The sequence below is a fragment of the Paramisgurnus dabryanus genome, chromosome 20, assembly GCF_030506205.2.
Source record: "Paramisgurnus dabryanus chromosome 20, PD_genome_1.1, whole genome shotgun sequence".
Classification (NCBI taxonomy): Eukaryota; Metazoa; Chordata; class Actinopteri; order Cypriniformes; family Cobitidae; genus Paramisgurnus; species Paramisgurnus dabryanus.
The window spans coordinates 439,984-456,965 of NC_133356.1; positions in this window are offsets into that span (position 1 = coordinate 439,984).

Genomic DNA, 16,982 nt, shown 5'->3' on the forward strand with positions numbered 1-16,982 from the left:
ACGAAAAAACGCCATTTGAATTATGAATTATGACGAGTTAACACTCTAATTAACACTGTCCAGCAACAGCCTATTTGGTCCCTTTCGAATAAGTTACAGTCGGGATGTACATCAACAGCCTATTTCCATTGTGTCAAATGAGTTACATTCGGGATGTACATCAACAGCCTATTTCGGTCGCGTCAAATAGGTTACGGTCGGGATGTCCAATGGCAACTTAATCAACCATGTCAAATAAGTTGCATTTGGGATACAAATTCAAAAAATCATCCCGACTGTAACTTATTTGACGAGACTGAAATAGGCTGTTATTGTACATCCCGAATGTAGCTTATTTTGACCTGTAAAAGAAGTTACGACCGGACAAGATCGGGTGAAAAACTCTAAGTCCAAAACAGCATCCCAGTCATAGCTTATTCAGATTAAGTTCCATAAGCTGTCATTGTACATCCCGACTGTAACTTATTTGACAGGGCCCAAATAGGCTGTTCCTGGACAAGCCGTTTTTGGCCTAATTATGCATAATTAAAATATGCAAATTACCCTATGACGTCAGACACGCCCCCCCGTAGGCGTGGGAAAGAAAAAACGCCGTTGGACTTAGGAATTTTGACGAGTTAACCCTCTATTTAACGCTGTCCAGCAACAGCCTATTTGGGCCCTTTCGAATAAGTTACAGCCGGGATGTACAACGGCAGCCTATTTTGGTAGCGTCACATAGGTTACGGCCGGGATGTCCAACGACAACCTAATCGACCATGTCAAATAAGTTGCATTTGGGATACAAATCCCGGTCGCTGTACATCCCGGCCGCAACCTATTTTGACCCTTGAAATAAGTTACGACCGGACGAGATCGGATGAAAAACACCAAGTCCAAAACGGCATCCCGGTCGTGGCCTAAATTGACCCGTGAAATAAGTTGCGACCGGCATCCCGGTCGTGGCCTAAACTGCCAGTCAAATGAGTTACGGTCGGGATGACCGCTGGCAACCTAATCGACCGTGTGAAATAAGTTACGTTTGGGATAGAAATTGAAAAATGGATCCCGACCGTAACCTATTTGACGCGACTAAACTAGGCTGTCGTTGTACATCCCGGTCGCAACCTATTTTGACCCTTAGAATAAGTTACGACCGGACAAAGGTTGTTGTTGTACCTCCCGGCCATAGCCTATTTTGACGAGGCGGAATAAGTTGCGACCGGACGAGATCGGTCGAAAACTCTAAGTCCAAAACGGCATCCCGTTCATAACTTATTTACCCGGTCAAAATAAGCTACGGCCGGACACGTCTCTGGCGGTCAGGGGGACGAAAGGCCGTCGTTTGGGTGGCGGACGGGAGCTAGGCGGTCAGGGGGACGGATAGGCCTTCCGCGGGAGAGCGTAGGCGGTCAGGGGGACGAATAGGCCTTCCGCGGGAGGCCCCAGGCGGACAGGGGGATGACCTCTGGGTCGTTTAAGCTGCTTCCGGGTCGTAGTCGGTCAGGGGGATGTTTAGGCCTTCCGCGGGATGCCCGTAAGCGACCCGCGGGAGTTTTAGGCCTTCCGCGGGAGGGAAGGCGACGGTAGGTGGCGAACGGGACGCAAAGCCGTCGGATAAGTTGCGGGCGGGCCCTTGCGAAAGCGCACCAAGGGGGACGATAGGCGCTCGGCGGACGTCCCGGCCGTCACCTAAACTGATCGGTCGCCTAGGCCGCTGCCGGGAGGCGGGGCGCCCCCCTGTGGCGACCGCAGGCCACTGCGGCCGCCCCTTGCCAAAAGCGCACCAAGGGGGACGATAGGCGTTCGGTGGGATGACACCCCCAACCTAATCGACGACATTGACTAAGCTGAGGCCGGGAGTGGTGTCGCCACCCCATGGCCGAGGCCCGAACTGCCCCTGACTCGACGTTCCGCAAGCCGTTTTTGGAAATTCGCCACGGGACCCCCGTGGGGTCTCGGGCCCCGAAACCTTCTCCGCGTCGTGCCAGGGGTGGGGTACGACCCCCCTGAGGCGTTTCGGGGGCGGGGAAAAATCATCTAGGGGGCGGCGCGCAACGTCCAAGACAAGCCTACCGTTCGCTGTCATTTAAGCGGTCCAGACTCCCCTGTGCGATTTCACTTCCCTAGGGCGAGTTTAGGATACTGGAGTTTAGGATACTGGAGTTTAGGATACTGGAGTTTAGGATACTGGACATGCGGATGCTGGAGTTTAGGATACTGGAGTTTAGGATACTGGAGTTTAGGATACTGGAGTTTAGGATACTGGACAGGGGGATGCTGGAGTTTAAGATACTGGACAGGCGGATGCTGGAGTTTAGGATACTGGACATGCGGATGCTGGAGTTTAGGATACTGGAGTTAGGATGCTGGACTTTAGGATACTGGAGTTTAGGATACTGGACATGCGGATGCTGGAGTTTAGGATACTGGAGTTTAGGATACTGGACATGCGGATGCTGGAGTTTAGGATACTGGAGTTTAGGATACTGGAGTTTAGGATACTGGAGTTTAGGATACTGGAGTTTAGGATACTGGAGTTTAGGATACTGGACATGCGGATGCTGGAGTTTAGGATACTGGAGTTTAGGATACTGGAGTTTAGGATACTGGACATGCGGATGCTGGAGTTTAGGATACTGGAGTTTAGGATACTGGAGTTTAGGATACTGGAGTTTAGGATACTGGACATGCGGATGCTGGAGTTTAGGATACTGGCGTTTAGGATACTGGAGTTTAGGATACTGGAGTTTAGGATACTGGAGTTTAGGATACTGGACATGCGGATGCTGGAGTTTAGGATACTGGAGTTTAGGATACTGGAGTTTAGGATACTGGACATGCGGATGCTGGAGTTTAGGATACTGGAGTTTAGGATACTGGAGTTTAGGATACTGGAGTTTAGGATACTGGACAGGCGGATGCTGGAGTTTAGGATACTGGACAGGCGGATGCTGGAGTGTAGGATACTGGACATGCGGATGCTGGAGTTTAGGATACTGGACATGCGGATGCTGGAGTTTAGGATACTGGAGTTTAGGATACTGGACATGCGGATGCTGGAGTTTAGGATACTGGAGTTTAGGATACTGGAGTTTAGGATACTGGAGTTTAGGATACTGGAGTTTAGGATACTGGACATGCGGATGCTGGAGTTTAGGATACTGGAGTTTAGGATACTGGAGTTTAGGATACTGGAGTTTAGGATACTGGACATGCGGATGCTGGAGTTTAGGATACTGGAGTTTAGGATACTGGAGTTTAGGATACTGGACATGCGGATGCTGGAGTTTAGGATACTGGAGTTTAGGATACTGGAGTTTAGGATACTGGAGTTTAGGATACTGGAGTTTAGGATACTGGACATGCGGATGCTGGAGTTTAGGATACTGGAGTTTAGGATACTGGAGTTTAGGATACTGGAGTTTAGGATACTGGACAGGCGGATGCTGGAGTTTAGGATACTGGACAGGCGGATGCTGGAGTTTAGGATACTGGACATGCGGATGCTGGAGTTTAGGATACTGGACATGCGGATGCTGGAGTTTAGGATACTGGAGTTTAGGATGCTGGAGTTTAGGATGCTGGAGTTTAGGATACTGGACATGCGGATGCTGGAGTTTAGGATACTGGAGTTTAGGATACTGGACATGCGGATGCTGGAGTTTAGGATACTGGAGTTTAGGATACTGGAGTTTAGGATACTGGACATGCGGATGCTGGAGTTTAGGATACTGGAGTTTAGGATACTGGAGTTTAGGATACTGGACATGCGGATGCTGGAGTTTAGGATACTGGAGTTTAGGATGCTGGAGTTTAGGATACTGGATATGCGGATGCTGGAGTTTAGGATGCTGGAGTTTAGGATGCTGGAGTTTAGGATACTGGACATGCGGATGCTGGAGTTTAGGATACTGGAGTTTAGGATACTGGACATGCGGATGCTGGAGTTTAGGATACTGGAGTTTAGGATACTGGACATGCGGATGCTGGAGTTTAGGATACTGGAGTTTAGGATACTGGAGTTTAGGATACTGGACATGCGGATGCTGGAGTTTAGGATACTAGAGTTTAGGATACTGGAGTTTAGGATACTGGACATGCGGATGCTGGAGTTTAGGATACTGGAGTTTAGGATACTGGAGTTTAGGATACTGGACATGCGGATGCTGGAGTTTAGGATACTGGAGTTTAGGATACTGGAGTTTAGGATACTGGAGTTTAGGATACTGGACATGCGGATGCTGGAGTTTAGGATACTGGAGTTTAGGATACTGGAGTTTAGGATACTGGACATGCGGATGCTGGAGTTTAGGATACTGGAGTTTAGGATACTGGACATGCGGATGCTGGAGTTTAGGATACTGGAGTTTAGGATACTGGAGTTTAGGATACTGGAGTTTAGGATACTGGAGTTTAGGATACTGGACATGCGGATGCTGGAGTTTAGGATACTGGAGTTTAGGATACTGGAGTTTAGGATACTGGAGTTTAGGATACTGGACATGCGGATGCTGGAGTTTAGGATACTGGAGTTTAGGATACTGGAGTTTAGGATACTGGACATGCGGATGCTGGAGTTTAGGATACTGGAGTTTAGGATACTGGAGTTTAGGATACTGGAGTTTAGGATACTGGAGTTTAGGATACTGGACATGCGGATGCTGGAGTTTAGGATACTGGAGTTTAGGATACTGGAGTTTAGGATACTGGAGTTTAGGATACTGGACAGGCGGATGCTGGAGTTTAGGATACTGGACAGGCGGATGCTGGAGTTTAGGATACTGGACATGCGGATGCTGGAGTTTAGGATACTGGACATGCGGATGCTGGAGTTTAGGATACTGGAGTTTAGGATGCTGGAGTTTAGGATGCTGGAGTTTAGGATACTGGACATGCGGATGCTGGAGTTTAGGATACTGGAGTTTAGGATACTGGACATGCGGATGCTGGAGTTTAGGATACTGGAGTTTAGGATACTGGAGTTTAGGATACTGGACATGCGGATGCTGGAGTTTAGGATACTGGAGTTTAGGATACTGGAGTTTAGGATACTGGACATGCGGATGCTGGAGTTTAGGATACTGGAGTTTAGGATGCTGGAGTTTAGGATACTGGATATGCGGATGCTGGAGTTTAGGATGCTGGAGTTTAGGATGCTGGAGTTTAGGATACTGGACATGCGGATGCTGGAGTTTAGGATACTGGAGTTTAGGATACTGGACATGCGGATGCTGGAGTTTAGGATACTGGAGTTTAGGATACTGGACATGCGGATGCTGGAGTTTAGGATACTGGAGTTTAGGATACTGGAGTTTAGGATACTGGACATGCGGATGCTGGAGTTTAGGATACTAGAGTTTAGGATACTGGAGTTTAGGATACTGGACATGCGGATGCTGGAGTTTAGGATACTGGAGTTTAGGATACTGGAGTTTAGGATACTGGACATGCGGATGCTGGAGTTTAGGATACTGGAGTTTAGGATACTGGAGTTTAGGATACTGGAGTTTAGGATACTGGACATGCGGATGCTGGAGTTTAGGATACTGGAGTTTAGGATACTGGAGTTTAGGATACTGGAGTTTAGGATACTGGAGTTTAGGATACTGGAGTTTAGGATACTGGAGTTTAGGATACTGGAGTTTAGGATACTGGAGTTTAGGATACTGGAGTTTAGGATACTGGACATGCGGATGCTGGAGTTTAGGTTACTGGAGTTTAGGATACTGGAGTTTAGGATACTGGAGTTTAGGATACTGGAGTTTAGGATACTGGAGTTTAGGATACTGGAGTTTAGGATACTGGAGTTTAGGATACTGGAGTTTAGGATACTGGACATGCGGATGCTGGACATGCGGATGCTGGAGTTTAGGATACTGGAGTTTAGGATACTGGAGTTTAGGATACTGGAGTTTAGGATACTGGAGTTTAGGATACTGGAGTTTAGGATACTGGACATGCGGATGCTGGAGTTTAGGATACTGGAGTTTAGGATGCTGGAGTTTAGGATACTGGAGTTTAGGATACTGGACAGGCGGACGCTGGAGTTTAGGATACTGGAGTTTAGGATACTGGACATGCGGATACTGGAGTTTAGGATACTGGAGTTTAGGATACTGGAGTTTAGGATACTGGACAGGCGGATGCTGGAGTTTAGGATACTGGACAGGCGGATGCTGGAGTTTAGGATACTGGACATGCGGATGCTGGAGTTTAGGATACTGGAGTTTAGGATACTGGACATGCGGATGCTGGAGTTTAGGATACTGGAGTTTAGGATACTGGACATGCGGATGCTGGAGTTTAGGATACTGGAGTTTAGGATACTGGAGTTTAGGATACTGGAGTTTAGGATACTGGAGTTTATGATACTGTACATGCGGATGCTGGAGTTTAGGATACTGGAGTTTAGGATACTGGAGTTTAGGATACTGGAGTTTAGGATACTGGAGTTTAGGATACTGGACATGCGGATGCTGGAGTTTTGGATACTGGAGTTTAGGATACTGGAGTTTAGGATACTGGACATGCGGACGCTGGAGTTTAGGATACTGGAGTTTATGATACTGTACATGCGGATGCTGGAGTTTAGGATACTGGAGTTTAGGATACTGGAGTTTAGGATACTGGAGTTTAGGATACTGGACATGCGGATGCTGGAGTTTAGGATGCTGGAGTTTAGGATACTGGACATGCGGATGCTGGAGTTTAGGATACTGGAGTTTAGGATACTGGAGTTTAGGATGCTGGACATGCGGATGCTGGAGTTTAGGATACTGGAGTTTAGGATACTGGAGTTTAGGATACTGGAGTTTAGGATACTGGAGTTTAGGATACTGGACATGCGGATGCTGGAGTTTAGGATACTGGAGTTTAGGATACTGGAGTTTAGGATACTGGAGTTTAGGATACTGGACATGCGGATGCTGGAGTTTAGGATACTGGAGTTTAGGATACTGGAGTTTAGGATGCTGGACATGCGGATGCTGGAGTTTAGGATACTGGAGTTTAGGATACTGGAGTTTAGGATGCTGGACATGCGGATGCTGGAGTTTAGGATACTGGAGTTTAGGATACTGGACAGGCGGATGCTGGAGTTTAGGATACTGGACAGGCGGATGCTGGAGTTTAGGATACTGGACAGGCGGATGCTGGAGTTTAGGATACTGGAGTTCAGGATGCTGGAGTTTAGGATGCTGGAGTTTAGGATGCTGGAGTTTAGGATGTTGGAGTTTAGGATACTGGAGTTTAGGATACTGGACATGCGGATGATGGAGTTTAGGATACTGGAGTTTAGGATACTGGAGTTTAGGATACTGGACATGCGGATGCTGGAGTTTAGGATGCTGGACTTTAGGATACTGGACTTTAGGATACTGGACTTTAGGATACTGGACTTTAGGATACTGGACTTTAGGATACTGGACTTTAGGATACTGGACTTTAGGATACTGGACTTTAGGATACTGGACTTTAGGATACTGGACTTTAGGATACTGGACTTTAGGATACTGGACATGCGCATGCTGGAGTTTAGGATACTGGAGTTTAGGATACTGGACAGGCGGATGCTGGAGTTTAGGATACTGGACAGGCGGATGCTGGAGTTTAGGATACTGGACAGGCGGATGCTGGAGTTTAGGATACTGGACAGGCGGATGCTGGAGTTTAGGATACTGGACAGGCGGATGCTGGAGTTTAGGATACTGGACAGGCGGATGCTGGAGTTTAGGATGCTGGAGTTTAGGATGCTGGAGTTTAGGATGCTGGAGTTTAGGATGCTGGAGTTTAGGATGCTGGAGTTTAGGATGCTGGAGTTTAGGATGCTGGAGTTTAGGATGCTGGAGTTTAGGATACTGGACATGCGGATGCTGGAGTTTAGGATACTGGAGTTTAGGATACTGGAGTTTAGGATGCTGGAGTTTAGGATACTGGAGTTTAGGATACTGGAGTTTAGGATACTGGACATGCGGATGCTGGAGTTTAGGATACTGGAGTTTAGGATACTGGAGTTTAGGATACTGGACATGCGGATGCTGGAGTTTAGGAAACTGGAGTTTAGGATACTGGACATGCGGATGCTGGAGTTTAGGATACTGGAGTTTAGGATACTGGAGTTTAGGATACTGGACATGCGGATGCTGGAGTTTAGGATGCTGGAGTTTAGGATGCTGGAGTTTAGGATGCTGGAGTTTAGGATGCTGGAGTTTAGGATACTGGAGTTTAGGATACTGGACAGGCGGATGCTGGAGTTTAGGATACTGGACAGGCGGATGCTGGAGTTTAGGATACTGGACATGCGGATGCTGGAGTTTAGGATACTGGAGTTTAGGATACTGGACATACGGATGCTGGAGTTTAGGATACTGGAGTTTAGGATACTGGACATGCGGATGCTGGAGTTTAGGATACTGGAGTTTAGGATACTGGAGTTTAGGATACTGGACATGCGGATGCTGGAGTTTAGGATACTGGAGTTTAGGATACTGGAGTTTAGGATACTGGACATGCGGATGCTGGAGTTTAGGATACTGGACATGCGGACGCTGGAGTTTAGGATACTGGAGTTTAGGATACTGTACATGCGGATGCTGGAGTTTAGGATGCTGGAGTTTAGGATGCTGGAGTTTAGGATAGTGGACATGCAGATGCTGGAGTTTAGGATTATGGAGTTTAGGATACTGGAGTTTAGGATACTGGAGTTTAGGATACTGGAGTTTAGGATACTGGACAGGCGGATGCTGGAGTTTAGGATACTGGACATGCGGATGCTGGAGTTTAGGATACTGGAGTTTAGGATACTGGAGTTTAGGATACTGGACATGCGGATGCTGGAGTTTAGGATACTGGAGTTTAGGATACTGGACATGCGGATGCTGGAGTTTAGGATACTGGAGTTTAGGATACTGGAGTTTAGGATGCTGGACATGCGGATGCTGGAGTTTAGGATGCTGGACATGCGGATGCTGGAGTTTAGGATACTGGAGTTTAGGATACTGGACAGGCGGATGCTGGAGTTTAGGATACTGGACAGGCGGATGCTGGAGTTTAGGATACTGGACAGGCGGATGCTGGAGTTTAGGATACTGGAGTTTAGGATGCTGGAGTTTAGGATGCTGGAGTTTAGGATGCTGGAGTTTAGGATGCTGGAGTTTAGGATGCTGGAGTTTAGGATGCTGGAGTTTAGGATGCTGGAGTTTAGGATACTGGACATGCGGATGCTGGAGTTTAGGATACTGGAGTTTAGGATACTGGACATGCGGATGCTGGAGTTTAGGATACTGGAGTTTAGGATACTGGAGTTTAGGATACTGGAGTTTAGGATACTGGACATGCGGATGCTGGAGTTTAGGATACTGGAGTTTAGGATACTGGAGTTTAGGATACTGGAGTTTAGGATACTGGACATGCGGATGCTGGAGTTTAGGATACTGGAGTTTAGGATACTGGAGTTTAGGTTACTGGACATGCGGATGCTGGAGTTTAGGATACTGAAGTTTAGGATGCTGGAGTTTAGGATACTGGAGTTTAGGATACTGGACAGGCGGACGCTGGAGTTTAGGATACTGGACATGCGGATGCTGGAGTTTAGGATACTGGAGTTTAGGATGCTGGAGTTTAGGATACTGGAGTTTAGGATACTGGACAGGCGGACGCTGGAGTTTAGGATACTGGAGTTTAGGATACTGGACAGGCGGATGCTGGAGTTTAGGATACTGGAGTTTAGGATACTGGAGTTTAGGATACTGGACATGCGGATGCTGGAGTTTAGGATACTGGAGTTTAGGATACTGGAGTTTAGGATGCTGGACATGCGGATGCTGGAGTTTAGGATACTGGAGTTTAGGATACTGGACAGGCGGATGCTTTAGTTTAGGATACTGGAGTTTAGGATACTGGACAGGCGGATGCTGGAGTTTAGGATACTGGAGTTTAGGATACTGGAGTTTAGGATACTGGACATGCGGATGCTGTACATGCGGATGCTGGAGTTTAGGATACTGGAGTTTAGGATACTGGAGTTTAGGATACTGGACATGCGGATGCTGGAGTTTAGGATACTGGAGTTTAGGATACTGGACATGCGGATGCTGTACATGCGGATGCTGGAGTTTAGGATACTGGAGTTTAGGATACTGGAGTTTAGGATACTGGAGTTTAGGATACTGGAGTTTAGGATACTGGACATGCGGATGCTGGAGTTTAGGATACTGGAGTTTAGGATACTGGAGTTTAGGATGCTGGACATGCGGATGCTGGAGTTTAGGATACTGGAGTTTAGGATACTGGAGTTTAGGATACTGGAGTTTAGGATACTGGACATGCGGATGCTGGAGTTTAGGATACTGGAGTTTAGGATACTGGAGTTTAGGATACTGGACATGCGGATGCTGGAGTTTAGGAAACTGGAGTTTAGGATACTGGACATGCGGATGCTGGAGTTTAGGATACTGGAGTTTAGGATACTGGAGTTTAGGATGCTGGACATGCGGATGCTGGAGTTTAGGATACTGGAGTTTAGGATACTGGACAGGCGGATGCTGGAGTTTAGGATACTGGACAGGCGGATGCTGGAGTTTAGGATACTGGACAGGCGGATGCTGGAGTTTAGGATACTGGACAGGCGGATGCTGGAGTTTAGGATACTGGACAGGCGGATGCTGGAGTTTAGGATACTGGAGTTTAGGATGCTGGAGTTTAGGATGCTGGAGTTTAGGATGCTGGAGTTTAGGATGCTGGAGTTTAGGATGCTGGAGTTTAGGATACTGGACATGCGGATGCTGGAGTTTAGGATACTGGAGTTTAGGATACTGGACATGCGGATGCTGGAGTTTAGGATACTGGAGTTTAGGATACTGGAGTTTAGGATACTGGAGTTTAGGATACTGGAGTTTAGGATACTGGACATGGGGATGCTGGAGTTTAGGATACTGGAGTTTAGGATACTGGAGTTTAGGTTACTGGACATGCGGACGCTGAAGTTTAGGATACTGGATATGCGGATGCTGGAGTTTAGGATACTGGAGTTTAGGATACTGGACATGCGGATGCTGGAGTTTAGGATACTGGACATGCGGATGCTGGAGTTTAGGATACTGGAGTTTAGGATGCTGGAGTTTAGGATACTGGAGTTTAGGATACTGGACAGGTGGACGCTGGAGTTTAGGATACTGGAGTTTAGGATACTGGACATGCGGATGCTGGAGTTTAGGATACTGGAGTTTAGGATACTGGAGTTTAGGATACTGGAGTTTAGGATACTGGACATGCGGATGCTGGAGTTTAGGATACTGGAGTTTAGGATACTGGAGTTTAGGATACTGAACAGGCGGACGCTGGAGTTTAGGATACTGGAGTTTAGGATACTGGACAGGCGGATGCTGGAGTTTAGGATACTGGACATGCGGATGCTGGAGTTTAGGATACTGGACAGGCGGATGCTGGAGTTTAGGATACTGGACATGCGGATGCTGGAGTTTAGGATACTGGAGTTTAGGATGCTGGAGTTTAGGATACTGGAGTTTAGGATACTGGACAGGCGGACGCTGGAGTTTAGGATACTGGAGTTTAGGATGCTGGAGTTTAGGATACTGGAGTTTAGGATACTGGACAGGCGGAAGCTGGAGTTTAGGATACTGGAGTTTAGGATTCTGGACAGGCGGATGCTGGAGTTTAGGATACTGGAGTTTAGGATACTGGAGTTTAGGATACTGGAGTTTAGGATACTGGACATGCGGATGCTGGAGTTTAGGATACTGGAGTTTAGGATACTGGACATGCGGATGCTGGAGTTTAGGATACTGGAGTTTAGGATACTGGAGTTTAGGATACTGGAGTTTAGGATACTGGAGTTTAGGATACTGGACATGCGGATGCTGGAGTTTAGGATACTGGAGTTTAGGATACTGGAGTTTAGGATACTGGAGTTTAGGATACTGGACATGCGGATGCTGGAGTTTAGGATACTGGAGTTTAGGAGACTGGACATGCGGATGCTGGAGTTTAGGATACTGGAGTTTAGGATACTGGAGTTTAGGATACTGGACATGCGGATGCTGGAGTTTAGGATACTGGAGTTTAGGATACTGGAGTTTAGGATACTGGAGTTTAGGATACTGGACATGCGGATGCTGGAGTTTAGGATACTAGAGTTTAGGATACTGGACATGCGGATGCTGGAGTTTAGGATACTGGATATGCGGATGCTGGAGTTTAGGATACTGGATATGCGGATGCTGGAGTTTAGGATACTGGATATGCGGATGCTGGAGTTTAGGATACTGGATATGCGGATGCTGGAGTTTAGGATACTGGATATGCGGATGCTGGAATTTTGGATGCTGGAGTTTAGGATACTGGACATGCGGACGCTGGAGTTTAGGATACTGGAGTTTAGGATGCTGGAGTTTAGGATACTGGAGTTTAGGATACTGGACAGGCGGACGCTGGAGTTTAGGATACTGGAGTTTAGGATACTGGACATGCGGATGCTGGAGTTTAGGATACTGGAGTTTAGGATACTGGAGTTTAGGATACTGGAGTTTAGGATACTGGACATGCGGATGCTGGAGTTTAGGATACTGGAGTTTAGGATACTGGAGTTTAGGATACTGGACATGCGGATGCTGGAGTTTAGGATACTGGAGTTTAGGATACTGGAGTTTAGGATACTGGAGTTTAGGATACTGGAGTTTAGGATACTGGACATGCGGATGCTGGAGTTTAGGATACTGGAGTTTAGGATACTGGAGTTTAGGATACTGGAGTTTAGGATACTGGAGTTTAGGATACTGGACATGCGGATGCTGGAGTTTAGGATACTGGAGTTTAGGAGACTGGACATGCGGATGCTGGAGTTTAGGATACTGGAGTTTAGGATACTGGAGTTTAGGATACTGGACATGCGGATGCTGGAGTTTAGGATACTGGAGTTTAGGATACTGGAGTTTAGGATACTGGAGTTTAGGATACTGGAGTTTAGGATACTGGACATGCGGATGCTGGAGTTTAGGATACTAGAGTTTAGGATACTGGACATGCGGATGCTGGAGTTTAGGATACAGGATATGGGGATGCTGGAGTTTAGGATACTGGATATGCGGATGCTGGAGTTTAGGATACTGGATATGCGGATGCTGGAGTTTAGGATACTGGATATGCGGATGCTGGAGTTTAGGATACTGGATATGCGGATGCTGGAATTTTGGATGCTGGAGTTTAGGATACTGGAATTTTGGATGCTGGAGTTTAGGATAATGGATATGCGGATGCTGGAGTTTAGGATACTGGAATTTAGGATGCTGGATATGCGGATACTGGAATTTTGGATGCTGGAGTTTAGGATACTGGATATGCGGATGCTGGAGTTTAGGATACTGGAATTTTGGATGCTGGATATGCGCATACTGGAATTTTGGATGCTGGAGTTTAGGATACTGGATATGCGGATGCTGGAGTTTAGGATACTGGAGTTTAGGATACTGGACATGCGGATGCTGGAGTTTAGGATACTAGAGTTTAGGATACTGGACATGCGGATGCTGGAGTTTAGGATACTGGATATGCGGATGCTGGAGTTTAGGATACTGGATATGCGGATGCTGGAGTTTAGGATACTGGATATGCGGATGCTGGAGTTTAGGATACTGGATATGCGGATGCTGGAATTTTGGATGCTGGAGTTTAGGATACTGGAATTTTGGATGCTGGAGTTTAGGATAATGGATATGCGGATGCTGGAGTTTAGGATACTGGAATTTTGGATGCTGGAGTTTAGGATACTGGATATGCGGATGCTGGAGTTTAGGATACTGGAATTTTGGATGCTGGATATGCGCATACTGGAATTTTGGATGCTGGAGTTTAGGATACTGGATATGCGGATGCTGGAGTTTAGGATACTGGAATTTTGGATGCTGGAGTTTAGGATACTGGATATGCGGATGCTGGAGTTTAGGATACTGGATATGCGGATGCTGGAGTTTAGGATACTGGATATGCGGATGCTGGAGTTTAGGATACTGGATATGCGGATGCTGGAGTTTAGGATACTGGATATGCGGATGCTGGAGTTTAGGATACTGGATATGCGGATGCTGGAATTTTGGATGCTGGAGTTTAGGATACTGGAATTTTGGATGGAGTTTAGGATAATGGATATGCGGATGCTGGAGTTTAGGATACTGGATATGCGGATGCTGGAGTTTAGGATACTGGATATGCGGATGCTGGAGTTTAGGATACTAGATATGCGGATGCTGGAGTTTAGGATACTGGATATGCGGATCCTGGAGTTTAGGATACTGGATATGCGGATGCTGGAGTTTAGGATACTGGATATGCGTATGCTGGAATTTTGGATGCTGGAGTTTAGGATACTGGAATTTTGGATGCTGGAGTTTAGGATACTGGATATGCGGATGCTGGAGTTTAGGATACTGGATATGCGGATGCTGGAGTTTAGGATACTGGATATGCGGATGCTGGAGTTTAGGATACTGGATATGCGGATGCTGGAGTTTAGGATACTGGATATGCGGATGCTGGAATTTTGGATGCTGGAGTTTAGGATACTGGAATTTTGGATGGAGTTTAGGATAATGGATATGCGGATGCTGGAGTTTAGGATACTGGATATGCGGATGCTGGAGTTTAGGATACTGGATATGCGGATGCTGGAATTTTGGACGCTGGAGTTTAGGATACTGGAATTTTGGATGCTGGAGTTTAGGATAATGGATATGCGGATGCTGGAGTTTAGGATACTGGATATGCGGATGCTGGAGTTTAGGATACTGGATATGCGGATGCTGGAGTTTAGGATAATGGATATGCGGATGCTGGAGTTTAGGATAATGGATATGCGGATGCTGGAGTTTAGGATAATGGATATGCGGATGCTGGAGTTTAGGATACTGGATATGCGGATCCTGGAGTTTAGGATACTGGATATGCGGATACTGGAGTTTAGGATACTGGATATGCGGATGCTGGAGTTTAGGATACTGGATATGCGGATGCTGGAGTTTAGGATACTGGAATTTTGGATGCTGGAGTTTAGGATACTGGATATGCGGATGCTGGAGTTTAGGATACTGGATATGCGGATGCTGGAGTTTAGGATACTGGATATGCGGATGCTGGAATTTTGGATGCTGGAGTTTAGGATACTGGAATTTTGGATGGAGTTTAGGATAATGGATATGCGGATGCTGGAGTTTAGGATACTGGATATGCGGATGCTGGAGTTTAGGATACTGGATATGCGGATGCTGGAATTTTGGATGCTGGAGTTTAGGATACTGGACATGCGGACGCTGGAGTTTAGGATACTGGAGTTTAGGATGCTGGAGTTTAGGATACTGGAGTTTAGGATACTGGACAGGCGGACGCTGGAGTTTAGGATACTGGAGTTTAGGATACTGGACATGCGGATGCTGGAGTTTAGGATACTGGAGTTTAGGATACTGGAGTTTAGGATACTGGAGTTTAGGATACTGGACATGCGGATGCTGGAGTTTAGGATACTGGAGTTTAGGATACTGGAGTTTAGGATACTGGACATGCGGATGCTGGAGTTTAGGATACTGGAGTTTAGGATACTGGAGTTTAGGATACTGGAGTTTAGGATACTGGAGTTTAGGATACTGGACATGCGGATGCTGGAGTTTAGGATACTGGAGTTTAGGATACTGGAGTTTAGGATACTGGAGTTTAGGATACTGGAGTTTAGGATACTGGAGTTTAGGATACTGGACATGCGGATGCTGGAGTTTAGGATACTGGAGTTTAGGAGACTGGACATGCGGATGCTGGAGTTTAGGATACTGGAGTTTAGGATACTGGAGTTTAGGATACTGGACATGCGGATGCTGGAGTTTAGGATACTGGAGTTTAGGATACTGGAGTTTAGGATACTGGAGTTTAGGATACTGGAGTTTAGGATACTGGACATGCGGATGCTGGAGTTTAGGATACTAGAGTTTAGGATACTGGACATGCGGATGCTGGAGTTTAGGATACAGGATATGGGGATGCTGGAGTTTAGGATACTGGATATGCGGATGCTGGAGTTTAGGATACTGGATATGCGGATGCTGGAGTTTAGGATACTGGATATGCGGATGCTGGAGTTTAGGATACTGGATATGCGGATGCTGGAATTTTGGATGCTGGAGTTTAGGATACTGGAATTTTGGATGCTGGAGTTTAGGATAATGGATATGCGGATGCTGGAGTTTAGGATACTGGAATTTAGGATGCTGGATATGCGGATACTGGAATTTTGGATGCTGGAGTTTAGGATACTGGATATGCGGATGCTGGAGTTTAGGATACTGGAATTTTGGATGCTGGATATGCGCATACTGGAATTTTGGATGCTGGAGTTTAGGATACTGGATATGCGGATGCTGGAGTTTAGGATACTGGAGTTTAGGATACTGGACATGCGGATGCTGGAGTTTAGGATACTAGAGTTTAGGATACTGGACATGCGGATGCTGGAGTTTAGGATACTGGATATGCGGATGCTGGAGTTTAGGATACTGGATATGCGGATGCTGGAGTTTAGGATACTGGATATGCGGATGCTGGAGTTTAGGATACTGGATATGCGGATGCTGGAATTTTGGATGCTGGAGTTTAGGATACTGGAATTTTGGATGCTGGAGTTTAGGATAATGGATATGCGGATGCTGGAGTTTAGGATACTGGAATTTTGGATGCTGGAGTTTAGGATACTGGATATGCGGATGCTGGAGTTTAGGATACTGGAATTTTGGATGCTGGATATGCGCATACTGGAATTTTGGATGCTGGAGTTTAGGATACTGGATATGCGGATGCTGGAGTTTAGGATACTGGAATTTTGGATGCTGGAGTTTAGGATACTGGATATGCGGATGCTGGAGTTTAGGATACTGGATATGCGGATGCTGGAGTTTAGGATACTGGATATGCGGATGCTGGAGTTTAGGATACTGGATATGCGGATGCTG